The 19658-nt window shown below is 34.8% G+C and overlaps 1 protein-coding gene and 1 pseudogene across 1 annotated transcript in view; one reads left to right on the top strand and one right to left on the bottom strand.

The window, feature by feature from the left end:
* The first annotated feature begins 2650 nt into the window (after positions 1-2650).
* Positions 2651-16551, top strand: LOC136041522 (uncharacterized; annotated as a pseudogene).
* Positions 16552-17454: 903 nt separating this feature from the next.
* LOC136041480 (uncharacterized) overlaps positions 17455-19658 on the bottom strand; it is a 50053-nt gene continuing 47849 nt past the window's right edge. The window contains exon 6 of the mRNA XM_065726173.1: positions 17455-19233. The gene's annotated coding sequence lies outside the window, so the exon portion shown is untranslated. The remainder of the gene's footprint in view (positions 19234-19658) is intronic.

Here is a 19658-nt window from a genome sequence, read left to right as displayed (position 1 = left end):
AAGATGGTCAGGGTTTCTCATCAGGTGGCATACTAGAGCATCTTAAAAGGGTTCCTAATTAGGGCCCAAGAATGAGAGTTAGCTGTAATTAATAGGTGCATACAAGAGTGAAAGATTTAGTTCCGTACCCCGCTTCCCCAAATAAAAACCTTATTAAACTCTAATAGTTTTCACTAATTTCCTATGTTTTCCACATTTCTCCATTATTACTATAATTTTATTCCCAAATTTGTGCCCCCTCCCCTCATAATTTGATTAAATAGCGACGAAGACCACACTGCCTTTCCATATCAAACATACACAAAGTAGAAACAATAGGGATTTTTTTTTCAAGACAGTGGATATTTCGGTCCTATGTCCAACGGCCGTCTTTAGCACAGCACGAGGCAAAAAGACCTTTGTCACAAAAAGACCTTTGAGGCAAGCTGCCAAAAACTTAAGATTAGCTTTGAAAAATTGCATGTAATCATTTTGATCAGTTTTGTTTGAATGAATTTATCATCACACTTCATTCTATTTATCAGTCCTGCTTTAACGTCGCTGAAGTAAGGATGCTGGGGCTGTTTTTGAAAAGTTTTTAAAAAACATGATTAGTTTTAATTCTCACATTTTAATGTAATTTTATATATATATATATATATATATGTATATATATATATATATATATATGTGTGTATATATATATATATATATATATATATATATATATATATATATATATATATATATATATATATATATATATATATATATATATATATATATATATATATATATATATATATATATATATATATATATATATATATATATATATATATATATATATATATATATATAAACTAGCTGTTGGGGTGGCTAGTTCCTTTTTATGGGGTTGTCAAGCACAGGCAGTAATTTTGATGTATTTTTGCGACCTATGCGGGTGCCCTCCGGGCACCCGCACTTGAAAATTGAATCAAGCCCAATTGTATAAAGTGTTGCGCAGTCTTGGGTTGTAGAGTTTCGTATATGTCTCTCCCTGTGTGCACGAAGCGCCACCCCAACACCTAGTTGGTAGGGGCGCTTCGCGCCCCCCAATCCCCCCCCCGTGCGCGTAAGTCGTTACGCGCCATATTAGTTAAGCGCCATTGTAGTTGTGTCCCTGTGTACCACCTATGAATATAGATAGATTTATATATGTGTTTTGAACTACGTAAAACTTGCGAATATACAACACTAGCTGTTGGGGTGGCGCTTCGTGCCACCCCAACACCTAGTTGGTGGGGCGCTTCGCTCCCCACCCCCCCAAGCCCCCCCACCGCGCACGTAAGTCGTTAGGCGCCATTGTAGTTGTGTCCCTGTGTCCCACCTGTGAATAGATATATATATATATATATATATATATATATATATATATATATATATATGTATATATATATATATATATATATATATATATATATATATATATATATATATATATATATACATATATATATATATATATATATATATATATATATATATATATATATATATATATATATATATATATATATATATATATATATGTTTTTAACTACGTAAAACATGTGAATATACAACATTCTTCGCTGTTCCATTGTCTGTGCATATGAATAGATTGTCAGGTTTACTGACTCTTGAACATGCAACATATAATTGTCCATGGGAAAAACAATCCGTGTTCAGATCTATACCTCATTATTCTAATGATGTGTCCCTTTGTCCCGGTCGTCATTTATATTCCCTGTGTCCCGGTCGTCATTTGTGTCCCGGTATCCCAGTTTGTAATTTCTCTTTGAGTGTCCCGGTCGTCATTTATATTCCCTGTGTCCCGGTGCCCCGGTCGTCATTTGTGTCCCGGTCTGTAATTTCTATTCGAACAATCCCTGTGTCCCGGTCATCATTTATATATCCCGCCTGTGCCCCCGGCGTCCCCGTTGTAGTTGTGTCCCTATGTCCCGGTCGTCATTTATATTCCCTGTGTCCCGGTCGTGATTTGTGTCCGGGTGTCCCAGTCTGTAATTTCTCTTTGAGGTTCCCGGTCGTCATTTATATTCCCTGTGTCCCCGTCGTCATTTGTGTCCCGGTGTCCCGGTATATAATTTCATCAGTTGACAAACATGACGTCAGTTGACAAACAAATTCATGACGCATACAGCTCAATCCTTATAATGACGTCAGTCGACAAACATGACGTCAGTCGACACACAAACATGACGTCATATATAGAGATTCTTGGCTTTCCCATTGTCTGTGCATATACAAAGCCTTATGTACTTATAATGACGTCATATGCAAACGCTCTTTTTACAAACAAACAAACATGCATACACACAACTCGTTTTTATATAGATGGATAGATAGATAAATACAATACAAATTAACTGCGTAAAACTTGCAAATATACAACATTCTTCACTGTCCAATTGTCGCTGCATATAAATAAATTGTCAGGTTTACCGACCCTCGAACATGCAACGTACAATTGTCCATGGGAAAAACAATCAGTATTAAGATCTATACCACATTTTTCTAATGATTGACCTTGAGCTTTGTTGATGGTGATTGCAAATGCTAATCAAATTGGGAATTGCAATCTTTTAAATTGAAAAGGCAGATCCGTTGGAATCATGGGAATGCAAAGATGTCCCTTGTACCATACACGATCAAAGGCTTTTGCGATGTCATAGGAGAGAAGGTAAATATTGTGCCTCTGAAAAAGAATTTCAACCCACTCTTGATGCTACGCAATCAGACAGTCTAATATAGATCGTTTTCTGTGAAAACCGTATTGCTAACAACAGGTGTTGAAAAAAAAAAAAAAAAATCCGGGTCAAGAAGGCATTTTCCTTTTGTGGCTGGATTATGGAAACTGGAAAGGGGTTAAAGACTGAATACTGAACTGCAAATCCTAAAGGCCTCGTGTGGCTGAATATTCGTGTTTGACCAATCTATTTTTGGGCTACTAAATAAACTTTTCGATCCGTCTTGAGTGTTCTCTTCATCTAATATCAACGTCATTCTTTTTGCAAAGGCCCACTGTTCAGATGTCGTGATGGTGAGATAGTGAGTTGATAACCATGAACTTAATAAAGTAGTTTCTTTAAGGTAATTGAGCTGATCATATATATACATGTCTCAGGGTTTAATTATCTATAAAAAACAATTTTTGCAAATACCCGTAACTAATTTTGTAATCCAAATACTTAAATTTGTTGTCGCTGTTGCCAGATACCTGTAAAAATTCTTGATATTTTAACCAAATATATAGTGACAGGTTGATAGAACTAAGTTGTAACTTTCAGGAGAAAAAATTAAGGAGTGATTTGGTCCAATAGTTTCTGAAACTCTTAAAGAACAGAGATTTAATAGCAATAGGTATATAAAAGAATTGCCTTTTTATGCCGATTCTAAATATAAATCGTCATCATAAATCGTCGATTCTAAATCGTCATCAATCTTAATGCACCCATCAAAAGTTACGACCCTGAGAAAATTTGCCCGATTTACTAAAAATAAGGTAAAGATTCTCAAAAAAGGTCATATAGCCTAAATGAAAATCACTCTGTCCAGTATCTCTAGTTGCCTAGTTGGAGGACAACTAGTCCCCCTTCCACGTCCTTATTTTTCCCACAGACATCTGAAAAAAATTCTGAGACAGCTATATGATTCAGCATTGCTGGAAAGTCCAATAACTATACCTTTTGGGATGACATGAGCCTCATAGTCCCTGGGAAAGGGTTTTAAGTTGCACAATTCGCCCATTGTTCGTACATAGCATTTGTTATTGGGAAACATGAGGAGGGGGGGAGGGGAGGTAGAATGCTGTGGGGATGGTAAAATCTTGTGGGGGATTTTTCCACGGAGAACAAAATCCTGAGAAAACTTTCCAGGGGATTTTTTTACGGAGAGGGACAGGCAGGGAAGAGGATTGCCAGGCATAATCTGAAAACATTCAGAAATTAAATATACAAAGCGTTTTTTTAAGCTAAAACTAAAATGCACTTTTTAAACCGAAAATGAACAAAAATTATTCCTTATATGGGGGAGACAGCCCCTTCCTCAACCTCATTCTTTGTACTAAAGTTCTACTTTTCGTCATAGTTCCTTAGGAAAGATTGCTCAAGAGCTGGAAACGCGTTGAATTTAGATGAGATGTATTTTTAAAGAGCTTTAAGACTTTAGAATTCACAATATATCGTTTCTTAAGCTTTCATGATGGTGACTACTGCTACACAGAGTCGATGTGTCTCTTAGAAGTTACGTATATTGATGGTTTTTGCATAGCAAGCTTGAAATATATCATGTAAGTCAATGTAAAACAAAACTATTTGTCGCCAATTTCGACTATACGATTAATTGGAACAGCCTGTTCGATGGGGCGACCATAACATGCTTTAAAAACATATCTAAAATTCTCTTTAATATCTAAAGGGTCTTGATAGTGACACTTCACCATTTTCATTACCAATCTCACTTCTTGACGGCTGTTCATCAAGACTATATACTGTCAATATATGAAAGTCAAGTTCATTACGTTACTCATTAATTGCCATCTTTTCCTCTTTTTCCTCTTTTTCCATCTCTTCCTCTTTTCCTCTTTTCGACTTAGTCTCATGTTTTTTGCCACTTCATGGTATGAAAACTGCTGCTAGAAATAGATAGGTTGCAACTTCTGCCGTATTGTCTTCTAGTATATTTAAATGTGTGCTTGCATCGTGCCTGCGTCCCCTTAAAAGTTCTGTTTCTTACGGTAATATTGGTTTGTCTTCTGTTGCATATGCAGACGACGTTCTTCTTGTTGCCCGGACTCGCCGTGGATTGCTTTCCAATTTTACTATATTAACCAATGAGCTATCTAAGATTGGACTGTGAGTTAATGCGTTTAAATGCGAGTTTATTTGTTTTAATAGCCCTTATGCTGTCGCTCAATTCGTTGCTGGGACTGCAATTCTGCCATGTTCTTCTTTAGTTAGTTGGCTTGGTCTGTGTTTCGGTCCAACACTTTCCACTACCTTTTCATCCCTAGTGAATCAAGCCGTGAAAAACCTACGCGTCGCTTACGAAAAAATATCCCCAAACAAAAGCCGTTACAGCCGCAACGGTTTGTGCATGATTTATAACGCTTAGTGCGCCCCTGTTCTTTTGTTTTTATCTGGAATGGCTCATCTGTTTCGTAAGAAAAATCCCCATACGTGCGGCTTATTTCAGATATTGCAAAATCGTTCTCCTGCTTCCTAGATGGCACCAAAACAGAAAAATAATTGCTCGATTTGGTTTAATAGACATGCCTTCTTGGATTTGGTCTTCCAGTGATGATTTATGTAAATAGACTATCTACGTAATTCACGTTTACGACCCTCTGCAGCCTTTTTTCCATATTGATACTGGTTACTTAGTCCATGTTGTCTTTTGTTGATTTGAATTTTTTTTTTCTTGCTGTTTATCGTTTTTGTTTATTTATAACACTCCGTACTTTGTGTTTTTTTTTATACTTTTACAGATAATAAAGTTCATTCATTGATTCATTCATTGATTCTGCAGTTTGACCAGCCGTATGGAATGCGTCTGAATCAGCGGACTAACTGCAGGCCCGTGATTTTGTAATATATGTTTGTAGGGAGTTTTACCGACCATCTGAATTGACTAAACACCATGCGGCTTGCTTGAGTGAAAACCATCCAAATGATATAGATGCCATACACTTTCATAGCGTGTCTGAAATTTAACTTGAAAACTTGAGGCAGTTTCCTTGTAAAGATGCCGAGGGTGAGACATGCCATCAATTGATTTTTGATTTTTGATTATTGAGCTTTAATTTCTCTTGTTAAAAAAGTCTGCAACTGACTCACTTGGCTCCTTACTTTTAAATTTGAGTTCTTTTGTTGCTAAGGCTTTTACTTATTGAATAAGAGAATGAACTACTTTATTACCTTTTATCTGTTTTAAAGCCAATCCAAAGTTAATTTTTCTATTTTCAATATTTTTTTCACTATTCCGACATGTTTCAGAATAACCCTGTATTTTTTTCAAACGTGCCAGATTTGACTGAACATTAATCGCCAGAAGTTCAACTCTAAGTGCTCTGTATTAATCCTGTCATGTGATCTGTCTGATCCAATCAGGAGTTTTTTGACTGCACTTAATTGTTTTGAAAGTCTTTTTCTTTCAAGCCGTTGTGTTGAAAATTGCTTCAGATTATTTTTTGGACATCGTTGGGTGTGTACCAGCCAAACAATGGAAAACAATACTTTCAATATTTTTTCCATCATTCCGACATGTTTCAGAATAACCCTGTATTTTTTTCAAACGTGCCAGATTTGACTGAATACTAATCGCCAGAGGTCGAACTCTACATGCGCTGTGTTAATCCTGTCATGTGATCTGTCTAATCCAATCAGGAGTTTTTTGACTGCACTTAATTGTTTTGAAAGTCTTTTTCTTTCAAGCCGTTGTGTTGAAAATTGGTTAAGATTATTTTCTTGGACTTCATTGGGTGTGTACCAACCGAACAAGGGAAACGGTTAAAAACGATAAAACGGAAATTCTGGCTTTTGATTAAGATTTCCATATATATATATATATATATATATATATATATATATATATATATATATATATATATATATATATATATATATATATATATATATATATATATATATATATGTACATAGAATAAATACTTGAAGTAGTACTTGAAGTATTACTTAAGTACAATTTTGGCAAGTACTTGATATTTGATACTTAAGTAAGAATTTGGAAAATACTTATTACTTGATATTTAAGTAAAAAAACAATGAGTACTTAATACTTGATACTTAAGTAAAAATTTGGAGTACTTGTTGCAGCACTGTTTACAGGGACAAGTAACAAAACCTATCGATCAATCTTGTCCTTGTGGCAGTGATAGTTTAACCTCTAGTCTTGTATTGCTAAGCAGATGATCATTTCACTGTGCCAACACAAAGTAGAAGCACAGTCACTCTTACAGAAATGAGACATGTAATCATAAAGAAACAGTCCATTGTTAAGTAAAACCAAAGAGAAAAAGAGAGATAACTCTGCTGTACTTCCGTAGTAAAGAAGTGCCATTTACCAAGAAAAGACAAAAATTATATTTTTTTAAACTATCCTTAGATGCATTAAATGGCCTCATAGTCAAAAGTCTGGGAATATTTTAAGCGAGTATGAATAAAGCAAACACGATTGTTTTTTTGCGCGAAATTTTAAGCCAGTAAAAATGACAAACACTTCTTGAATTACAGCGATTTTTAAAATTAACTGTCTAATGTCAGCAGTTAAACCAAACTAAATTTGATTCATGGAGAGATACAAATTTATATTACATGTCTTTTTAATCAGAGGCTGCACATCATTTCACGTATATATCCATTTTCTATTTTAATTATATTTTCCTATAGAAAAAGATAAGATGAGGGGTTTACAGAAGTGAGAAAATTAATGATGTTCGTCCAAAAATATAAATTACCACAAATTCTAGTTTGTGATTGAGAATGATGGTGACCTGAAAGAAGAAGTAGAAAATATGTAGTTAGTTTTAAATACGAAATCAAAAGAAAACATTGTTCTAATGAGGCTATTTATAAGTAAAAAATTCTACAGAAAGACTAATTGTACGGACAAAACAGTCCACATCCATGAGCAAAAAAAATCCACTTAGTTATGGGCAGTTTTTTTTTTTGAATAATTGATTTTGTGCTTCACCTTGTGAAGCAGCACACTTTGTGTTTCACCTAGTTGATACGTGAAACTATTCACCTATAGACTAGTTTTGAGCGACCTTCAAGAATTCTTTGTTGGACAAGAATATTCGTTATCTGCTGTCCAGAGATTAAAACGAACAAAATTTATTACGTTTTGAGAGGGATTGCCTCCTCCTCAATGCTGCACTCTGTATGGTAAATTTTTTCTTAGAACTTTTAAAAAAGCTTATTATCCTAATTAAATGGCTCTTGTGTTTCAGGAGTAATTCTTAGATAATTAGAACAACAACGTAAAGAGAGAGGTATTGAGGACGAGACAATCCCTCTCATATATGTATTAACTTCTGTTCGTTTTAAGAATTAATGTTGCTTCTTACTTACATTTGAAAAAACTTTCTTTCTAATTTAATTTAATAGTAGAGCAATGAACAGTGTAAAGAAAAATATTTGTCCCTTACCAAGAATGAATACTTTGTATATGTCACACAAACAATATAGGCTACCGTCACGAGCCTAGAAATTGTCTGAATAATTTGCCACATAATAAAATACAACAATCTAATTAATTAAATATGGAAAAACACGCGCAGCACAACCAAACAATGAGACAAGAAAATATTATTAGAAATAACGCACATACTGGAACACTGTCAGGTTTTGTCGTTAACCCAAAATCGCACTAACTTTTAGAATGTGTTTAAAAGTTCTTTGGGACAGTTTTCTTTAGGCTGAAAGAAAATAGAGTCCAAGTCACAATCTGTTCAGGTTATTTCACTTTGTGAATCTCCTTTCAACTTTTATAACAACCACTGTGAAATCATGTTAGGTAAAATGCCTCTTCGTCTATCCCGGGAATATATAATGGTCTGTTTACATCTCTAGATACCACTTTACAAATGCTCCTTGTTTACAGTTTTGTAGGGTTATTACATGTTGCGAAGGCAGCTCAATGATCTAGGCATTTTATATTTTTAAAGTTGTGTTCCAACTTCAGGAACACCTTTTTCTTGATTTCTTTAACACTTGAAACTACAATCTTGCAAGTAACTCTTAGAAGTCGCTATTTTGTTTCAAATTTGAGCTCACTGTTTCTTGTTTCCAACGGATTAATTTCGAATTCCTCAGAAGTGTCTCCGAATATTTTTGTTCTTATATTGGTTGTTAATTTTAACTGTTTGCATTTTTCCAAAGGGAAGAGCTCTTAACACATATGTGTAGATCCTCAGCTTTTGTACCCTATTTTATTATCAAAAGTAATTGGCTTCGTTTTTGCTACATATTCTGTGTTTCCAATTACTTTAGAACTTGCAAGAGGGCAAAATAGGAAAAATTCAATCCCAATCAGGCCTATCTGCTTAAAGTCAATTAGCCTACTTAACCTGATAGGACCTCGCAAGCTAACCAAGGTCTATATTGTACAATTTGCATTTTGACTTGAGTCAGCACAAAAATTGCTGATTAAATATCATATATAGAGAAATATCAGCTTTAATCATGTTACAGTAAAGACTAATTACATAATTACGTAATTTTCTTTGAAGTTCTCCGCTTTTTAATGAATTTGACAGACTCTACAATATCTGTTCGATAGTAGTTTATTCTCTGTCTTTCCATGTCAAATCAGAAGATTTGACTCTTACAAGTTCCTCATAATTTCGATAAATAATAAATTGAACTTTAATGGGTCTTAATCTGTTATAACAACAGCACTCAAGTTGTTCGGTCAGACAGAAGCGGTTTCTTTCTGTAGTTTATTTGAGCTTAGCGTGAGAGTGTGTATATACACTACATTGTAGGTATATAAAAATTAAATGTTTTAGTTTGTATTTTGGTTAGTTTAGATTTTGGTTTGGTTTGGTTCTGGGTGACCTGATTTCCATAATTCTCTGTTGTATTTTCCATAAACTATTTTAAAGTCATTCTACTTGGGTATATTTCATTAGGATTAGCCTAACTTCAATTCTTGAGTGTTGTTGCTATAACAGATAAGTACCTTTTTAAATTCTATGGATTTTCTTTAGACAGAAGTTACACCCATGAAAATGCAACAGTAATCGGCTGGGGAAGACTGTCCGAAAATGGCCCGATTTCACCGGTCCTTCGTCAATTGGCCGTGCCAATTTATTCGGGCTCAGCTTGCATGAGCTCCAAATATGGAACAAAGGCCATAACATAAAACATGATGTGCGCTGGTTATGACATGGCAAGCTTGACGCGTGCCAAGTAAGTTACTACTTACTTTCATTCAGATAGTTCGTTTTTTTTGTTTGTTTTTTTGGTGCCAATTTGACAAGAATTAAATGAACAGATACTTAATTTGACTCCTTCCTCTCTCTCTTTTCCTTTTTACGAGCTTAAGATAAACTTCTATTTAGGTCTATGTTCCGCTTGCAAGTTTTTGGTACTTTATTTTTCTGCAGTCCTATGATTTTAAGGTTTCACCTTAAAAGGATAATCTTCTATTATTCAATAGTCAAGATTCATTTCTAATCATCTATTGAAAACAACATTTATGGAAAAGATGCTAAAAACATGAGAAAATATTTTCCTGATTTTAAACAAGTTTATATCAGTTTCTAAGAAAGAATCTAGGCAATTATAATTCTGGTTTAGTGAATCCATATACCTGAAACTAATAAAACCAATGATAAGTATCTTGTCCTCTGAATGCAAGTTACAGCTGTGGACTTGTCGTAGAATTGCAAGTTACACAGGGGTTAACTTGCAGTTCTCTATTAATCATTTTATTTACATATTTTCACTTCTGTCCATCATTCTCTCTAGTCTTTTTATATGCATGTTGAAAGGCTATTTAACTTATTTTAGGTTTTCTTCTCATTTAGTTTTTGTTAATTGGGACTTGATACATGTAGTGTGAATAAACATATGTCATTTTTTTTGTGCTATATCTGTTAACCTGTTTCATTAGTTGGTATTTATGTATTACTTATGTTCTTTCTCTATTTATTATTTTATATGCTTTTATAAAACTAAGTTTAAGTTTATTTAACGTTCGCATCAATCTTATGTTTCCTTTTTTTTAATATTTTCCCCTACGTAAAATAACCTTACTTTCGCAATTTTATCGACACCACGCCCATACGCAGACTACGCGGACGCCTTCCTTATTTTTAGATTGGTGCTCTTTATTCTCATGTTTGTCTATTCCGTTTAGATGTTCATGGCATAACCATGGAGGTCATATCATCTCCCAAAAACCTGAAAGATGCATATAAAGTCATGTGTCTGTCTGGCTTTGTTTAAGTAGAATTTGGAGCTAAATTATTCAAGCTAAAAACGTGAGAATTTTACCGAATAATTGTGGCGCCAGGAGAATAAAATTGACTATAAAACTGGAAAAATTGAGAACTGGATATATGACAACAAATATGTAGAGGGCCAAAGACCTAAACTGTCTACTATGGCGATCAGAGGGAGCGACCTCAGGCCATATTTGCAAGGACTGAATGCCCGAGCTGGCAACTGTTGAGAGGAGAAAGAGGCAGCTCAGGCTACATTTATAAAGGTCGAAGATCTAAAAAGTGAGAGGAGACTAAAAGCTGGTGAAGACAGCTAAAACAAAAACACATAGTATAATAAATATGTTCCGTTTCTTGACCTCATCATAGTTGATTTAATTTACTTGGTGCACGGGGTTGAAATAAGAAATCGTTTTCAAATTGATTCCGTGATATGGCAAAATGCAAGGGAAATGTATAATTTGGGCTCTATATTTGTGCATTAGGGGGGCATTGGGGGTGAAGTATAGTATAGCTGCTATTTACAATTATTAATAGCAAATAGCGTAATTACCCCAAGCGTTGTCAGGTAATTACGCTTTTTGGCTAATAGGCGTGCAGTTAGTTCAAATAATTTGAACACAACGGATTATGTTGGACATAATGGATAATTATGGCCGGAAAAGAGCCTTTGTGGTGGAAGCTTGCCCCCCACTGGAAAATCTGGCGTGCCCCCCCCCCCCAAATGGCACCTCTGCTGTGATTACAATCTTAATTTTTCTATTTTAAACAACAGACGGGCACTACCTATTCCGAATGTCAAGTTCACATATCGGGCATTTGACATGTCAAGGATGTGTACTCGACCTTAGCATGGAGCAAAAAAAAGGTTTGAATGGAATCTGTGACGAACAACTATAAAGACAGCGTATATACTTATGAGACTCACATTAATTAATCACACTTATAAGGAAATTTATTTTCAGGGTGATTGTGGAGGACCTTTGCATTATGATGCAGTAGATCGAAAAATTGACATAATTGGTAAGTAAAAGATGTACTTTATATATTTATTGAAAATTAAATTTTGACACCAGTTCGAAAAATCGGCACATGTATGTTATAGTGACCACACTCAAGCTCTTGATCTGAGTAAAATTGGCTTTTCTGTCGGTATTCGGAGATAATTAGTTTAGTCCCTGTGAGATAAACTACTATGCAGGTATATTTTAATTAGATATTTAATACATAGAGTTAGTTTGGTTAGATATTTAATATAATTCGTTCTGGGCGGCCTCCTTTACATAATTCTCTGTTGTAGTTTCCATAATTTTGTTGCTAAAGTATTATATTTTTTCATTATATTTGGTATATTTCATTATAATTAGCTTTACTTCACTTCTTGAGTGTGGTAGCAATAATAGACAAGTGGCAAAAAATCCCAGAGGGGACAAACTTACTTTCCCATAAATAGCATTATGTGGGGTGAACAAACAAAAACCGAATAAGATAAAATTAAGCCAAATTGAGTGGTAGGCAATTTTTGTGCAATTCTATACGGTCTGAAGGGGAAAATATTCCTGTCCCATAGGGATTAGACCATGGAATTCAACAGTGAAAGCAGCGACAAGAAACGTAAAATCCTGCAATGTTCAAGATTGCATGTTCAATAAGATGTGTACCTCTAATATTTGTACTTTTTTATTTGGTTCCGTCGGCGAGGACGCTTGCGGTAATTGAAATTTTAACCACAAAAAAAGCTGTACAATTAAGCAATGAGTTTCACTGCTATTAAATACGTTTATAACTGAAAAATGCTAGACATTGATTTTTATTTTATTTAATGTTTTCCTAACATTGTGTCATTTTGACTGAAAAGTCTGCTGCCTAAAGGGACTAGTTTGAAAATAAGTTGTAAGACTATTGCTGTGGCATGGTAGAAAATGAGGTTAGTAACAGGTTTCGTATTAAATCAGTACTTAAGCAGGGTTGATTATTTTGATGGATTTCATCCTTAGGACCACAGCAAAGGCAATGGGAGAACATGGACTCAATTGGGGAAGTAAACTCTCATAGGCTTAGATTATGCTGATGATTTGAAAATTATAGATGAAACAATTATCAGAATGAATGAATTTTTGGAGGTTTTGAGAGTTCATGGTGCAAGAATAGGTTAAAAATATTAAGAAGACTTCTTCGCTCAGACTGGGAACAAGTGAAGGTGAAGAAGTTATGTTGGGTAGCCAAAATGCCGATGAATTGAACAGCTTCATTTACCTAGGAAGTATTATTAGTAAAAACAGTGGGTGCAGTGACGATGTTAAAAGTAGATTAGCAAAGACCCGGGGTGTTTTTCATAGTTGAAATTTTTTTGGAAGAATACGAAGATAAGTCTGCGAACCAAGAGTAGAGTATCGGAAGCTACAGAGATGACAGTGGTCAAGTATGGCTTTAAAGTTTGTGTGCTCTGGAAGACAGAGGAGCATTTGCTAGAGGTTTTCCAGAGAAATTACCTTCAGATTGTTTTTGGTACCCGACTGACTGATCGCATCTCAAACAGTTTGAAATTATTTTTATTTATTTTTTTACTTTAGTACAGCTTTTACTGGCCTTCACGACTTGAAGAATAAGAATGAAATAAAAAATAAAATTCTTAGATTCCATACCAACAAGGTAACAAAGGTTGAGCAGGAAAGGCTTTAAAGCGTGTAAATATGTTGTAACCCAAAAGTTTTTTTTCCACAATCTGGGATAAATTAAGGTTTAAGTCTAGGCTTTAGCCAGTGAGGGTACTGGTGAGTAGCCATTCAGCTTATTATAAATATAGGAAAAGGGGTTGATAGTTCCCTTTCAGATAAATTTCTTACCCTATTACCTTTTAACCCTCCCAGAGGGTCAGCAATGGACTAGATGCTGTTATTATTTTTTCATAGGAAAAGAGTTAGACTAAATAAAAGCATAAATCAAATCTAGATGACATTAAGCTACGACAGATGAAAAGCAAAGCAGCGAAATGAATTAGGAACTTCGACACTTGTGATAATTTTCTAATCACGAACAAGTTTTGAGCATTGCGATACATAATGGCAAAGAATCATAAACAATAGAGTCTTTCGAGCAAGTTTAAAGGACAAGTACCTAGTAATTTAGCAAATGTTAGAAATCCACACAACTTAAAATTAAAGTTAGCTTAAACTTGTGAACATAAACCCTTGAAGACGTTTACAAGGTGCAGAACCATTCTTCATTTTGGAATTAGTTGCTTTGACTTTTATCTACATTCTTCATTTTGGATTTAGTTGCTTTGACTTATATCTACATTCTTCATTCTCATTCTTCATTTTGGAATTAGTTGCTTTGACTTTTATCTAGCAGAGTATTTAGTAGAGGTTGTATTTAGTATAAGGCTGTATTCTAGGTATACAGCCTTTGCACATCTTGGAGATCTGTCCAAGATCCATAAACTGCTTTTAACCATAAGTATACTGGATGGGATAGAACCACTCCGTTCAGAAAGAATCACCTTGAGCACCTCGTTGGCAAGCTTTATTCTTAAAATTATCCTAGACGATTTTTTTTAGAAAATATTTAGCAAATCTCCTTTCTTTAACGCCCATGCTTCTTTGCGTATCTAGCTACGCTGATCTCTATTTTCCCGCCCCTAGAAAACTTCTCAAAGGCGAGTGATAATCGAAGTTTAATAGAAGACTTACACCTCTTAGTAAACCTGCACATCGCCTCCTACTGGCCAAATACGTTTTTGTCGATGAGCCAAGCCATGTATCTTGCTGATGTTGACTAGCATAGGCATAGTTAAACTCCTCGACATTGTTTTACAGCTTTCCAGGTTTGTTTGCAGAGTATAAATCAGATAATACTTTTTCTTCACCATCTTGTACCCCGATTTTACTTTAGGCTTTTATCCCTTCCTCCCCAAAAAACATCATCAGAACTATTAGCTAACTTTGACACATAGCTTATCTGATCTTTATTCATTTCGTAGGTCATACTATTTACTTGATATAAGCATAATGTAACTATATAGTTTGATTTAAATAGTTTGATAACTGTAATTATATTACTATAATTATCTGGAATACCTTACAGAGGAAAGATTTCGGTAACCCTTGCTTATCATCTGAATCAAAGGTCGGCTCTATAATCAATAAAACTTGTCGCTTGTGTTACTTGTAAATCTAAACATTTTCAGTCTTAAATTCTACGCAAGTTAAAAATCTGATTTGTCTATCCCTTACCTTTTCGAAAATAACTCTGTTGGCATCTGAAAACTTTATCTAGGGAGAACCAGGGATTTAAAATGGAATTAGCATACCTTGTAGTTTGCGAGAGGTGTAGTCAAAACTTATTCTCCTGTAATCAAACAGTTCGTGGTAACGAACTGTAGTAAAGAGCGACCCGGCTCAATAGTAAGCAAAACCCTAAAAAATAGAATTTTGACACCAATAGCTATTTCAAAAGAATTGCATTTAAATGCTGATTTTAAATATATAAGTTTCATCAAGTTTAGTCTTATCCAACAAAAGTTACAAGCCTGAGAAAATTTGCCTTATTTAGAAAATAGGGGGAAACACCCCCTAAAAGTCATAGAATCTTAACTTCCTGCTCTTTACGCTAAAGTTTGGCTCTTTCTCTCAACTCTACTTTTTAAAACAGTGAAAAAACTTTAGCGTAAAGAGCAGGACGTTGATGAGGAAGCAGCCCCTTTCATATGCGAAGTAATCTCTGTTCGTTTTAAGTTTTAATGTCGCTCCTTACTTTCAGTTAAAAAAAACTAGTTTTTTTTTTTTATTCAAAGATAGGTCGATGTAATTTTTCTGATAAAAATGCACTATCAAAGTTTTAAGAAGATCTCCCAGAACTTTCTTTTTCCCTCTGCAACGTCCCGGCACTGTTCAAGAACTGTAAGCAACATAAGTAAATGTCTTCTTTTTTTCTTATATTTTTCCCACTAGAAAGGTCCCGATAGTTGTGGTTTTTGCCTCTCCACAAGGATAAACCGCTAATATTAACTAATTCCTGGTGCGAAGGCTGATGTAATACGCACCCAGTTTGAGAAAATACAGCAACTTCTAGCTGAAAAAGGATAGGTCTGCCCAATTCTTCTAATATAAGATTTACATGCTAATATAAGACGATTTAACATAGCTAATACTGTGTCCCCTGCGCTTTTATATCCTAATTGCAGTACCTTGACAACTAAAATAAATTAATTTTCAGGAGTTGTGTCGTGGGGTCAAGGTTGTGACCGAGCTGGTTTTCCAGGAGTCTATACTCGTGTTGGGAGATACTTATCCTGGATAGCTGAGAATACACGAGACGCTTGCTACTGCGGTAGACGTGAAGGAAGGACGACTTCGGATATTTGGACCAAATAGTGATACCAATTTAAGAGTCGGTATTAGTGCCACAACATCACTCTCAATCCAGGGCCAGTAATCTGAGTCAGTTTGAGTGAGGTTTGCCAATTCGAATGCTAGAAAGCGGCAAAACATGAACTTGACATGATGACATTGTATATAGGCTATGTTTTTTTAGATTATATACATATTTCAGTTTCATATATGTTTTTTTCTACTTTTATGGACGTATATCTCGAAAAAATGAAAGACAAGAAATGAAAAAGAATTAAGTAATCGTTTAAAATTAGTTTCAAAAGGAAGCAATTTGTTTTGAAGTTAGCGCTACAAGCGCTTCAGACTACAGACTTGTATTCTTTACAGACACGTACTTAGTAATTTTTACCCGGGTGGGGGGAGGAGGACCTGTGATCTGGAAGGGGATGGGCGAATCCCTCACATTGCATGAGGCTCTGACTGTTTGGTACCTAGCAGAACTAAAATTTGGCACGGCATACTGATAGCTGTCCTATTTTTACCAAAGAGCAGCTTCCGAGGGAGAACATCAGCTTTAGCGGAACTGCAGGGAAGCGACAAGTTACAGCGTGTTTACCTGAATATATTATCAATGGGGGCTTCATATTGAAGAGTTAATTGGACCAAATATTAATCCCTTCCTCCATTAACCTGAAAAAAAATATCGAGAGAGAGAGAGAGAGAGAAGGGGGAAGGCTGTTATCTCAGATTGTCATTTCCGGTTTTTGGTTCTTTAAAATAATCGATGTTTGGCACCCCCCACCCCCCCTTTTAGCCCTATGCATCCTTAATAATTTTGAAACTGAAAATCTAATAGGCTAAAAAATAAAAGCTGCCTTAGCAACCATATTGTGATAGAAGTGTTTCCTGTGTAGACAAATTCTCACATCTACAAAATCAATTTAAAAATGCGTATTGAAATCCAATTTATACGTTTGTAAACAAGTTTAGACTATTTTTATTTATTTTAAAGTTTAGCATACGTTTGCAACCTTTCCTATTTTGATGGTAAAATATAAGACAAACATAGATAAATATGACCCCAATTAAGAATATTTCTTAGCTTAAAGAAACAGAAACATGTTAACATCGGTTACAAGAGATTTATTGCTCAGGTATACATATAAAACGAACATATGTAGAAAAGACACACTCATATCAAAATAGGCACAGCCAGGAGGAAGAGGGCTTATAAACCCCTTTCTTATTGTATGAAAGTTATATCTTTATTGTTTTCCTCTCATTTAACTATTTCGTAATTGTTAAAGAATTATTTAGGCATATATCTTTCCGAAAATTCCGCATATTATATCCCAGTCAACTATGGCTATGCTAATGACCAATGACCCCCCCCCCCCCGTGACTCAGTATAGCTACACCTATACACGTAGATTAAGGTCATACCTGATCGGGGTTTTCATAAACTCCCCCTCTGGAAACTTTCCACCGGTTTATTGTTTCACAAATATAATAATGAAAAGTAAACCCTTTATGACAGTTACAGAGCTTTTTCAGCGAATCCTCTCCAACAGCAGGCCCAAAATTACACAGATATAAAGGATAAAAAATGACGAAAGCAACTATAAACATACAAAAAAGAAACTGCTTTCTTTTGAATATACACATAGAAAGCCGCTTGTTCCTTGCTTGTTATTATTTTCTGCAAGGAATGGTAAGCTTTGTAAGTATATAAACAATTACAGTAGACAAGAGGAATTTTTTCCTGTTTAAGAAAGCTGTTGTGGTGGTTGAAACTTCCATTAATCGAACAGCATAAATTAAGGCGCTTTCCCTTAATTTTGGGGTTTGTTTACAAAGCTCCTACAAGATTAAGTTAGATCATTTCTCAGCTTTAGAAAAAAACTACTTAGAATTTTGCAGAAATCCTTGGGACAAGATTCTGTCACAGATATCTCTGATTCCCGTATTTATTAAATTCTTAGCAGCCAGACAAGTAGGGAAGGGCTCGAGGCACAAGCTCAAAAACACCAGAGCCCGGTGTTTATATATGGTATTTATATATATCACATATATGGTGTTCATATATATTATACATAATGAAATAGATACCATTGAATTTAGCCCATGTTTCACAAGTAGAAAGGCTGGTCTTTAGTATGGTTTTGTCTAAGAATTTTTTATTTTATATCACTACGAATTATTTATTTACCAAGGTTTTCGCTAGAAAAACACCTTTCTAGGCCCTAATTTGGTCTGTACAACCGTTCATGAAAGTTTCATTGACCTGGCACAAACCATTTCTAAGTAAACAAAAAATTCCTTTTATCTATTATTATGAAAAAAGGGCTTTTTTAGTGTAAATTAGTTGGATATTCTTGTTTTTCGAAATAAAACTCACAAGGATTAAGAAAAACACAGTAGCTTAGAGAATAAGTTCTGAACTAATAAATTAATTTATATTCTTATAAATTAATTTCTACTTCTGAAACTATAATTTTGATTGAAAAAGGGCAGAAAATTAGGGACAAAATTAGCTGTCAAATAAACACACAAACCATATTTTTTTTATTTCCACTTGAAGAAGCAGAAAGTGGCATGGTTATAATAGCAATGGCTGATAAGACACATTCTAAATGAATTAAGCCTTGAACACAGCCTAAGGCACCCGAATAAATCCGCGAACAATGACTAGTGCGAATTATGGCCCGTCTTGTGGCACTGCGCATTAAGCAATATGATTTTTTAGTTTTACTAATAAGAAAATTCTGCTACCACTTTCTAATATCAAGCGAGGGAGGTAGAATCACTTCCTCGCAGAGTCCATCACTTCCAGGCAGAGTGTCATAGATTGACGGTAAATCGACACATAGGACACGTAGGTTGTTTGATAAGCCATTTAACAATGCACTAAAACAACAATAAAAGAGTAATTAGTCAAAAGAGTGAATAGTCAAATAGGGAACCAATTTTCTTAAACGCTTAATATAATTCCTTGTTCATTGATCCACGTTTGGGACCATTGCGATAACTCCTCTACTTTTCAACCTTCACTTCGAAAAACTATTTAACAACAATAAATCCAATACAACATCACACAAATATATTCAGAATGAAATTTATCATTCTGATAAGTTATCATCAATAAATCCTGTGAGTATTCACATTACCCAAAATTAGAGGGACTTATATGCACTGTTCCTTCCCTGAAGAAAATACTTAGGGATTAAGTCTAGGGCACCTTTGCAGTGCAACCAGCCACTTACTAATTTGATTTTTTAGACAAACGAGGGTTCTTCCGCAATAGCTTTCGCCTGGGTCTTATCAAAGAGATT

The sequence above is a fragment of the Artemia franciscana genome, unplaced genomic scaffold (genome assembly GCF_032884065.1).
Source record: "Artemia franciscana unplaced genomic scaffold, ASM3288406v1 PGA_scaffold_23, whole genome shotgun sequence".
Lineage (NCBI taxonomy): Eukaryota > Metazoa > Arthropoda > Branchiopoda > Anostraca > Artemiidae > Artemia > Artemia franciscana.
This window is presented reverse-complemented; position numbering and strand designations above follow the sequence as displayed.